Consider the following 12505-nt stretch of genomic DNA (forward strand, 5'->3'; position numbering starts at 1 on the left):
TTATCTTCATCGTTAGGTTTAGACTCTTGGCTTGAGGCTATTCTATAAAGACCTTTACTTCTAAGTAAATCCACAATGTAGGACAACCATTGGAAGTAGTTGGTGTTGTCAAGAATAAATTGGCATGGAATTTCAATTTTAACAGAAACTGAAGATGTAGATACTGAAACTAAGTGTTCCAATGGAAATATCTCGAAAATTTAGGCTGATTAAAAAAAAAATGGCTCTGAAAACGGCTTCCGAATGCAGAAGTTATCACTTTTTGAAGAAAAGTTATTGAAGATACTGACGAAGTACGTGAATGTTCGGAAGTGAATGATAATGTTATATTTAAAAAAAATCCCCCAAACCATTATAATTACCTTTTTTTAAAGTGGTCCTAGGATCCCAAAGTGGTGGTTAGTCCATGTGATCAATTCCCAACGAGATGAGTGTGAAAATCCAACACCACCCCTCAAACGCAATTCAGGGAATCAAACCTGGGCCAAGGATCTGATACCATGTTAGGTTTTACATAACACCAAAATCCACAGGCATTAGTAAATGTAAAAACCATTATCATTACCTTTTTAAGTGGTCCCAGGGTGGATCCCAAAGTGGCGGTTAGTCCATGTGATCAATTCCCAACGAGGTGAGTGTGAAAATCCAACACCACCCCTCAAACACAAATTGGGGAATCGAACCTAGTCTAAGGCTCTGATTCCATGTATGAATTTACAGGGTAAGTTCCTTAGATAGAACACCAAGGGACACCGCTCATAAACAGATCACAGATCAATACACTAGTATTCTTGACCTGGTTAAAACCCTCAAAGAGGGAAACAATCCATGACTTGAACCAATGCGGCCACTTTAGGCAATTTATTAATGTAAAAGAAAGAAAATTTACATAATATTCTCTCATGAACGATCACCTTACAAATGACCCTCCATGCTCTTTAAATAGAGATCATGGACCAATCGGGTGTTAAGCCACGGATCAAGTGTCGGTAATACCGAGGAGAGAATGAACCGTCGGATCACTTCATGTCTAGAACATATCATGACTGTCGGATTGTAAGTTACAAAAAGTACATAGTAAAGAAACAAACTTTACCTAACTATACACTAGACCAAGTTATACTTAACTATTTCCTATGTGTCGGAATATCCTAACAAAAACAAAACAAAAAACAATTTTATTTTTTTTTAAATGAAAAATGAACGACAAATTTTTTGAAATCTAGTTTCATAAAGTCTTTTAAATATTAAAATGTTATTCACTATTTCACTATTTTTCCCACTATTTCATTATTTGTGATTTGTAAGAGAGACATACCAAGAGCATTGTGCAACAACAAAATACTTTGGAGCAAGAGAACTATTCAGAAGATCAGAAACTAAAATGTATGGTGATTCACTCAAAACCATGCATAGTAAAATTTTTGAATTTTATTGTTGATTTTACGAATAATTTTTTTTACAATTTTTGTTAGGGTTTAATTAAAAGAAAGATCATTTGCAAGAGAGACATACTGGGAGCACTATGGAGTAGCAAAATATTATGAAATCGCAGAAAGATTAGAATTTGAAAGGTATGGTGATTCACTCAAAACCCTGCATAGCAAAAAATGTAAATTGTACTATTAATTTTTTTTACAATTTCTAATAGATTTATTCAAAAAAAATGGAAACTTGTATAATAAAAAAAATTGTTGTTGATGTTACTACTATTTTTTTTACTATCTTTCTTCCCTTTTTTCCAAGGAAAAAAATTGAATTTTCTATTAAGGCAATAAAAAGTTACATTTGTAGATGCATTTAAGCATTCAATGCATTGTATGTCCAACAGGTAAACATAGAGTAGTTCTTATGGGCTGAAAGTAAAAATTGTATATTATCCAAACCCAATAAAGCAAAAAGAGTTGATGATTGTTCCTGAGCCTCCTCTTTTTTGAGGAAAACAACCCAAACAGGAACAAGCAGTTTATACAAAATTACACAAACAGAGTTTTTAAGTAGTACGAAGTTTTAACCCCTATGTATACATAGCAGAATTATCAAACAAAAAAATAAATTTAATCTTATTTAGAGCAGTAACACATTTTTATCATGGGGAAAAAGGCTGCAAATCCAACACACGGATCATGTCCTTGTTAGTTTCTATTATGCACAAAACACTCATAGCTTGTTGTATACCCTCCTTAGATAGGATGTCTACATCTGAGTTTTGTTCCCTGTAAATACAATAAACAGTGATAAAGTCAAAATGATGTTTTAAAAGTAAAACTTCTTCTAATAATGGAATCAACATGTAGTTTTGACATTTGTGCTCTCCATTAAAGTACAGAGATACATCAGAGGCAATATCGAGCTCCTACAAATTTTCTTAAATTTTTGCTTAAGCTTGGTTTGAAAATTTATTTTGAAGGAATTCAAAGGGCATAGTAGAGCATTATTATTGGTAATTGATGCCCCGAGAAAAGAAAATGCAAACACCTACTAAGGAACCTGAAAGCTCTAGCATGACTCATGAAGAAGAGGAAGAAATGCAACATGATATATCAAAATTACAAGACCAAGTGTAACAACTGTCCCTTGCACAAAAAGGAACAGAATCTAAGATGGATGGTTTAAAGAAAGGCGTAGAAGCTAAGATGGATTGTTTAAAGAAATGTGTAGAAGCTAAGATGGATGACGTGGAAGCTAAGATGGATGATTTGAAGATAGATTTGAAGACAGACATGGAAGAATTGAAGATAAATATGAATAAGTTGCTACAAGAAAGGGTCACTAATGGTGAAAGGGTAGTAAAGGAAACTCATGATGAGAAAAAAAGAAATGTTAATCATGATTCCATAGACTCTAATGTTGGATCAAAGACACACCATATTCCAAAAATCGATATGAGGAAGTTTGATGGCAAGGATCCGGCAACATGGATATTACAGATGGAGCAATTTTTCGATCTCAATAATGTGAAAAACACACAAAAGGTACGTATTGAAACTTTATATTTGGAACCAAATCAGTTTGTATGGTATCAATGGCTTTGCTCTCGTAAACAATTTATCACTTGGACAATTTTTACAGAAGAATTGATAGCACATTATGAGGATACAAAAAGCAACACTTTTTTTAGCCAATTGATAAGTCTCAAACAAAAGGGTTCAATAATTGAGCACATTGAGGAGTTCCAAAAATTGAACATAAGGGTAAAAGATATTCTAGAGGAGCATAGGATTGATGTGTTCATAGGGTCTTTAAAGGATAATATCCAACATGATGTTCGCCTTTGGGAACCTAATTCATTAGAGAAGGCATTCAGGTTAGCAAGAAAAATGGAAAGCAAAATTATGGCAACCAGGAAGCATACCACTCACAACTATAAAGACGGAAGTGTTGTTGCCGCTAGTCTTCCACAACCTATAAGGTTGACACCACAACAATTGGAAGAAAAAAGAGCAAAAGGGCTTTGTTACAGTTGTGATAGCAAATACACTAAAGGTCATAAGTGTGCTGAGAAGAAATTATTCTACATAGATTGTGAATAGGAAGAAGAAAAGGAGAAAGAAAGGTCAAAAGAAGAGGATATACTCCAGGAACAAAGCCTAGATAAAGAAGAAATGAATCCGACCATATCTTGTAATTCATTGGCGAGAATTACCACTCCTCAAACGATCAAGATAGAAGGACAAATCAAGAAGAAAAAGGTAATAGTGTTGATTGATTCAGGAAGTACCCACAATTTTATTCATTGTAATGTCGCAAGAGAATTGAATTCCTTCTTATATCCAGCACCAGAGTGTCAAGTGATGGTTGCAAATGGAGGAACAATAAATTGCTCAGGAAAGTGCCATAATATCAAGCTATCCATGGGAGAATATGTATTGACTAGCCCAATGCTTTCCATTCCAATGGGAGGTGCTGATGTTGTACTAGGAGTCCAATGGCTACAATACTTGGGTACAATAGCTTTAAATTTTCAAGAACTTTTCATGAAATTTTTTGTGGAAGGAAAGGAAGTTGAATTAAGGGGTATTGCAGGGAAACCGGGAAAGACAATCAGCTCTAATGGTATGACAAAGCTTCTAAAAAAGTAACAAAGAGGTGTAATTTCACAATTATGTTCGCTAGATGTTTCCATAGTGGAATCATCTATTTTTCCAGATCTCCAAAAAGTCTTGGAAAATAATTCCAAGGTAATTGAGACTCCCAAAGGTCTCCCACCTATTCGTGATCATAATCATGCTATTCATCTGATTCCAAGAAGTGTTCCTCCAAACATCAGGCCGTACAGATATCCCTATGCCCAAAAGAGTGAAATTGAACGTATGGTTGCAGAAATGCTAGAGGCTAGTATAATTCAACCAAGTCAAAGTTCTTTCTCTGCTCCAGTCGTATTGGTGCACAAGAAGGATGGATCATGGCGCATGTGTCCGGATTATAGGGAGCTCAACAAGCTCACTATTAAAGATAAGTTTCCCATTCCTATCATTGATGAATTACTGGATGAATTGCATGGATCAATTTACTTCACCAAGTTGGATCTTCATTCGGGATATCATCAAATCAGAATGAAGATTGAAGACATTCTGAAAACAGCATTTAGAACTCATGAGGGTCATTATGAATTTTTGGTCATGCCTTTTGGCCTTACCAATGCACCTTCAACATTTCAAGGTTTGATGAATTCAATTTTCAAACCATTCCTTAGAAAATTTGTGTTAGTATTTTTTGATGATATACTATTCTACAGCAAGTCTTGGAAGGATCATGTTGAACATGTTGACAGGGTGCTACAACTATTGGAGGAGAAACAATTATATGCAAAAAGATCCAAATGTTTCTTTGGAGTGCAAGAGGTGGAATATCTGGGTCATATTGTATCTCATGAAGGAGTTAAGGTAGACCCTAGCAAAATTAAAGCCATTAAGGAATGGAAAATTCCCACATCCATAAAGCATCTGCGAGGATTTCTCGAGTTGACAGGGTATTATCGCAAGTTTTTAAGAATTATGGGAGAATAGCAGCACCTCTAACAACATTATTGAAGAAAGATGCATTTTCATGGACTCCAGAAGCAACAAAGGCATTCGAACATCTTAAAGAGGCAATGTGCCAAGCACCGGTCTTAGCTACACCGGACTTCACAAAAACCTTTATTGTGGAATGTGATGCTTCAGGAAATGGAATTGGTGTTGTTTTAATGCAAGATGAAAGACCCATTGCTTTTGAAAGTCGTCCAATCAAGGGAATTTTTTTACACAAAGCTATTTATGAGAAGGAAATGTTGGCAATACTCCATGCACTTAAGAAATGGCAACCTACCTAATGGAAAGACACTTCAAGGTAAAAACGGATCATGATAGCCTTAAATACTTTTTAGAACAAAGATTATCCTCTGAAGAGCAACAAAAGTGGGTCACAAAGATGTTGGGTTATGACTTTGAAATCATCTACAAAAAAGGGAAGCAAAATGTGGTGGCAGATGCACTCTCAAGAAAGGATGAGGATGTGGAAGCATTGTTGTGCGCCATTTCTATTATCCAACCAGATTGGATAAACGAAGCAAGGGAGGAATGGAAGAATGACGAAGAAGTGTGGGCACTTATTCGAAATTTACAACAAGATTCCAGTATGTCTTATACATTTAGCTGGCAAAATGATTCGTTATGGTACAAAGATCGCTTATACCTCTGTAAGAATTCCCAGCTAAAACAAAAGATTCTTATGGAATTGCACACTTCTCCCTTAGGAGGGCACTCGGGATTTTTAAAAACTTACCACAGGGTTAAGAAGGAATTTTTTTGGGATGGCCTTAAATCAGATATTCAAAAGTTTGTGGCGGAATGTTTGGTTTGCCAACAAAATAAAGTTGAAACAATTAAGACACCGAGTCTATTACAACCTTTATCCATTCCAAGCCAACGTTGGGAGGAGGTTTCAATGGATTTTATCACAGGTTTACCCAAGTCTGAGGGAAAGAGTGTCATCATGGTGGTAGTTGACAGACTTACCAAGTATGCACACTTTTGTGCATTATCACATCCATTTAAAGCCAGTACAGTTTCTACTGCATTTATGGAAACAATTCAAAAGCTACATGGAAACCCAAAGATTATTGTAAGTGACAGAGATCCCATTTTCACTGGAAATTTTTGGACAGAATTATTTTCTTGTCTTGGTACTCATTTAGCTCATAGCTCATCTTATCATCCTCAATCTGATGGGCAAACTGAGATAGTAAACAAATGTTTGGAAGGATATCTTCGTTGCTTTGTATCTGATAAACAGACACAATGGGTCAAATGGTTGCCTCTAGCTGAATGGTGGTATAACACTTCCTTCCATACAGCAACAAAAATGACCCCATTTATGGCACTTTATGGGTATCATCCACCATCCATCACATCATATTTAAGAGAAAATTCTAAGGTTCAAGCAGTGGAACATCACACTGAACATCAACAACAAGTCCTCCAACTCTTAAAGGATAACCTTGTGTTGGCACAGAATAGAATGAAACAACAGGCAGATCAACATCGCAGCGAAAGAAGTTTTGATGTAGGTGATTGGGTATTCCTACGGCTACAACCATATAAGCAAATGTCCCTCAAGCAAGCTAAGAAGGATAATAAATTATCACCAAAGTATTATGGTCCATACAAGGTGTTGCAAAAGATTGGTACTATGGCATACAAACTAGAGCTTCCTGCAGCTTCTCGATTGCACCCAGTTTTCCATGTTTCATGTTTAAAGAAGGTTATAGGCGACAAGCTCCCAGTTCAAACAATATTTCCAGAACTTGACGAGGAAGGAAAAATTATATTGGAACCGGAAGCAGTCACAGAAATAAGAACTCGACAGCTACGAAATCGATCAATTTCGGAGTATCTTATCAAGTGGAAGAACTTATCCACTGAAGATTCCACATGGGAGGATGAGAATTTTATACAGAAGCATCCAGAACTTCTCAAGTGTTGAGGACAACACTTTTTTGAAGGAGAGGGGCATGTTGGGTCCGTATAATACTAGTGATTACCCCATTACTATTGTAGTTGTACCCCTTATTAATATTGTTGTGCCCCTATTATCCCCATATTGTTATTACTGTGCCCCATAGAATCCCTCTATTGTTATTTTTGTGGCTTTATATTATTATTGTTAGGTCGGCTGGCTTATATTGTAACTCCTTAGACTCCTATATATAGAAAGGAGGTTTTGTCATTTGAATAATCCAAGAATTGTTCATTTATGTTATGTAAAGGAGGTTGCCCCCTCGAAGAGGCTGAATTCTAAGGCGTTGATCTATCTTTTCTATCTTTTTCTTGAGCTGGTTTCATAACAGATAAGGCCATAAATTGATGCACATTCTACAGCAATGGGTACATGAGCGGGAGCCAAATCCTTGAAAATATTCCTATTCCGAGCCAACCAGATACCCCAAGAGATTATTAAAGGGATATTTTTCATATTTTCCTCGTGGGTCTCATCCCACCATCTTTGTCAGGCTTCACCAATGTTTTCTCCATCCCAGGCCTATTTCTTCCCATGTACTTTTACTGAACGAACACTTTAAGAATAGGTGTTGTATTAATTCCTCCTTTCTTTTGCAAAGGGTGCACCACCCTAGACCCATCTTATTTCTTTTCTGGATATTATCCCATGTTGGGACTTTATTCCTTAAGATATACTAGAAAAATAGTCTTTCTTTTGCAAGACTTTTTAATTTCCAGAGGGGTTTGAACCACCACTCCGGTGCACCCCACTCCCTTCTTGTCATTAGGTGACTGTAGCCAAACTTTGGGGAGTATTTTCCAGTCGGGGCATGAACCCATCTCAGCACGTCTGGGTGGTCCCTTAGTCAGACATTAGTTCTCTGAAGTTCTCTAATGAAGTTCTGCCATTCCTCTATCCATTGGGGCTCCATTTGCATATCCTTTGTTGTTTTCCATGCTTGCTTCCATATCGTCGACTGGCCTTCCTTCTCAATCTGGTTTAAGAAAACAAATCCTTGCATGTGTAAATGAGTTGTGACCTCTCTTGATAAGGCATAGCCCTCATTGCATCCTACCCAAGGGTCCATACCTAGTATGATCTTCTATCCATTCCCCACGTGTCAGTCTAACCCTTGTTTAATGATCCTAAATGATTCCAGAGTTTCCTTCCAAACAACTGAGGCTTGTGGATACCTCTTATCAGGGTTCCTCAGCCATTCATCCATGGGAATAAGATAAATGTACTTTCTTTTTATGACAATCGCCCACAGGTTCTCCATTGATATAAGTCTCCATCCCAGTTTTTCTGCAAGGGAGGATGCGAAGGTTGTAAGATCTTTTAAGCCCCACCCCCCATTCCTTTGGTCTAGCTACTTTCTCCCAGGCCACCCATGGCAGCACTGAATCCTCCTTTGATCCGGCCCACATAAATCTGTTGCATAATTTCCTTATCCGTGAGAGAATTCCTTTGGGAATCCATGTTAATTCAGTCCAATAAAACAGGTATGGCCATAAGAACCGACTTGATCAACACCAACCTTCCCGCTCTTGACATCCATTTATAACTCTTGTGTTTTACCTAATTTTCAATTTTTGCCACTAGCCAGTACCAGTCTTATTTCCTGTAGGTATCTGGCTTAAGGTGGAAACTGACTTATAGTTGGTCCTTGAGAACCCCTCTAGAATCAAATATTATTTTAGAGAATTGATACACATACCTGTAGCAACTAGGAACAGATCCAGGATCAATTAAATCTGTTGAATATCACTCCTACTTCCATCACTGAAAAAGGAGAATATCATCAACAAACAATACATGAGCGATATGTAGATTTACAGCCACTTCAATACCTTTTATATCTCCTCTTCTCCTTGCTTCTAGGATAATTTGACAAAGGCCCTCTACCACTAATAGAAAAAGGAGGGGAGATAAAGGGCATCCCTGTCTGAGTCCTCTTTGGCTATGGAAGAAATATGAGGCTGCCTCATTGATCAGGACAACAAAACTAACATTTGAAATACATCTCAATACCCAATTTATGAAACTAATGCTAAACCTAGATGGGTCATTAGCATCCTAATGTAAAGCCAATTGATTATGTCATATGCTTTGGAAAGATCGATTTTTACGATCACACCTTTTTTCTGACTCCTCTTGATACTGTGCAGAGTCTCCTATGTAACCCCTATAGCTTCATGGATTTGTCTGCCATCCAGAAATCCAAATTTCTCCTTGGATATGTTCCTTGAGAGAATAGGCTTCAGGTGAACTGCAATGACTTTTGCTATAATTTTATATATGCAATTTCATAAAGAGATAGGCCTAAATTCCTCAAAAGACGAGGGGTCCTCCAATTTAGGGATTAAAGCCAAGAAAGTGGAATTGAAAGGTTCATATACTAATCCTTTGTCTCGAGATTCCTCTACCACCCCAGTGAGTTCATCCCCTATAATATCAAAGAAATGCTGGAAGAATTCCACTGTCCACCCATCTGACCCCAGGCTCTTGTCCCTCTGCATTGACTTTAAAATCCCTTCTACCTCCCCTCTTGACATCGGGGCCATGAGGAGATCATTTTCCTCCTCCACAACATACCTAGGGAAGATTTGGGCTACCCGCATCACCTCAACTATTGATACCTCTTCTGGAGCTTTGAAGAGATTTTTGAAGTGGTTTCTTCCCATTGAGGCTAGATCAGCAAAGGATTTTGTAATACCTCCTTCCTTTGTTTTTAATCCCCATATTGTATTTGAATTTTCCTCCCTTTTGCATAGTTTTGAAAGAATTTTGAATTTTCGTCCCCTGCTTCCAACCAAATTGCTCTGCTTTTTAGCCTCCACTGCTCTTCTCTATCATTTAGGATTTTCCTTCGTTCTGTCTCTAGCTGTTTGATTCTTTTCCTCTTCTCGATTGTCTCATAACCATTCACTTTTGGACTCTCCAGATGATCTAATTCCTCCCCTATCCTGCTTAAATCGGCTTCCTCTTTGATCTTCTTTACTTTTTCCCATTTTATGGTTGCCTTTTTCACACGCTTTAAGTTATCCATAAAGGATTGAGCTAGATACACCCCCTATTCACCAACTAGAGGCCTCCAAGTGGCTTTAACCAAATTATTATATGACACTTCCTTGAGCCATGTCAGATTAAATTTGAATGGAGATCTCGGTTTTTTATTAGGTCCTTTCATTTCCAACAAAATAGGAAGGTGGTCCGAGTCTCCTCCTTCCCCCACCCAGTGTCTAAAACAAGGGATTATGGATGCCAAGTCCTCTTTTAGAAGAAAGTGATCCAACCTCTTGGCTACCCTTGCCTCCCCCACTCTCCTGTTCCTCCAAGTCAGTCTGGATTTTATCAAATTTATATCTAAAAGCTTGCCAGAGCGGATCTTGTTCAGGAAGAAAATCTGCTAGAGGATCAACTTGAGTTACTGGACCCCATGTTTCTGATAGGCCCAAGGAGAAGTTCATATCCCCCCCTCCCCACCACCAAGTTCAGGTTATTCATAACGGATTTTGAGAAAAGATTATTCCAGAATGACACCTTGTCCTGACAAGGCCCATAAATATTCAAAAGAAATAATTTTGAGCATAACTCTTGGGAATAGACCTCAACTCCCAATACCAGGTCCGTTCCCCAAGAATTTAATAACTTCAGACTTCCCTCTTTGACTCCCAGAGCCAATCCCCCATATCTTCCTTTGGCATCCATAGTCATGAATGTCCAACCCATAAGCATTTTATTCAATGCCAATTTGATCTCCTCTCCTGCTCCAAGGGTTTCTTGAAGCATTATAACATCAGGACAGTAACATTTAAACAGAGCCTTTAGTGCTAGTTTTTTAGAGGCACTAGCAAAACCTCAACAATTAAAAGTCAACACAATCATTAGGTCACTCAGGATGGGGCCTGTGCTGCTCTAAGCACCCTTGTTAGTGATAATTGTTTCCCGTCTGCTATATCAATTTTTTCTCTTTGTTGAGCCTTTGACAAGTTGGAATTCCTTCCTCTAGTCTTTCGGGGTCCAATCGAAATCGGATGGACTCCCAACCCTCCCACAACTCCCAGAGGAATGACCTTCTTCTCCCGAGGCCGAAGGTTATAATGAGATTTCTCTATAGATTTTTCTAAAGAAAAAGGGGGCACAAGGCTTGAGGCCAAGGGATGGTTTAGATGAATCTCAGGTATGGAGGTAATGATATTGTCCAGGGCATCAGTCACAGATTCAACATGCAAATTTTCCAAAAGAGGAGGCCTAGAAGGACCAGGCCTCAAGATCGAATTGAGCAGAGACATAAAGGATTTATGAATAGAAGGGATGGGATCAAGAACAGTACCCTCCAATTGTGGCAAAGATACAACTTCTCCACTCTCCACTGGCTCTGCCCGACCCGGCTCCCCAGGCTGCTCCTGCTCCTGCTCTGCCACTTCCTCCCTTTGCACTTCCTTAGTTCCCTCAGATTCCATCTACCCTTGATCTCCTTCCTTCCTATTCCCCCATTCCTCTGCTTGTACGTTTTCCTCCTCTTCTCTCTGAGGTCGATCTGCAATTCTTGTTTCTCCTCTGTGCCTTCTTCTCCTTCTGAACCCCAGTGGGAAATCTCTAGCAAGATGCCCATAATTGTGGCATTTGTGATAGCGGAAAGGAAGTTGTTCATAATCTATGATATGAGTGAACGATAATTCTTTATATTTAAGGTGAATTTCCTCTGCCAGTCCTTCCCTTGGATTCAATCTTACCAGAATTCATGCTAGTCTCTTGTCCCTTGTTTCAAGAAATGACATGTCTGCTTCCAGGAATATACCCAGTGTATTTTTGATGGCCCTACACAGCTCCTCCATCCAGAACTGTGGAGGTAGTCATGGGAGGCATACCCAGACCAGAATCTCCACCACCTTCTCTCTCTGGGCATCAAATAGGGGGTTCCATCTTTTAAACAAAATTGGTGCTCTGCCAAAACACCAGTTGCATCTCAAAACCCATTCAAGGGTTTCTCTTTACTGAATTTTATCATGAACCAGCAACTAGCAAGAGTGGTAACTCCAAACTATTGGTCTGGCGCCTCCTTCCATACTTTGAAAGTCCATTCAGTAATGTAATTTGCTAAATATTTTTTTCCTTTGGCTCTCCTGACCAAATTTACCTCTACCGTTTCCATATATCTATCTATCTGAATATCAACTCTAAGGACCAAATTCGGGCTTACCTCTTTTTTCTTTATCAGCTTGCCTTTCTTCCTCTTCACCCCTAAATTCATGTTCATCTCCGCTTCCCCTGTCTCTGGTCTAGTCTCCCTCTCATTGGTACCTTCTTCGGAGAGTGTTCCTAACCACCTCTTCGCTATACAACTTCGCTAGGTTAAAGCTATAACTTCTAAGGGTTGTCTCGCCTCACCCTCGAGGAAAGAAAAGTCCCTCGCCTCCTAGCTTATGAAAGTCTGGTTTACAACTTCATGCCCCGTCAAGCTAAGCATAGAAATTCCTCCTGTAAGTTGCTCTCTAAAGTCTACCAAAACCTCCACTGA

This window comes from Pinus tabuliformis, chromosome 5_1 (assembly GCF_031772625.1).
Source record: "Pinus tabuliformis cultivar Carrire ecotype Pingquan chromosome 5_1, CPIR1, whole genome shotgun sequence".
NCBI lineage: Eukaryota > Viridiplantae > Streptophyta > Pinopsida > Pinales > Pinaceae > Pinus > Pinus tabuliformis.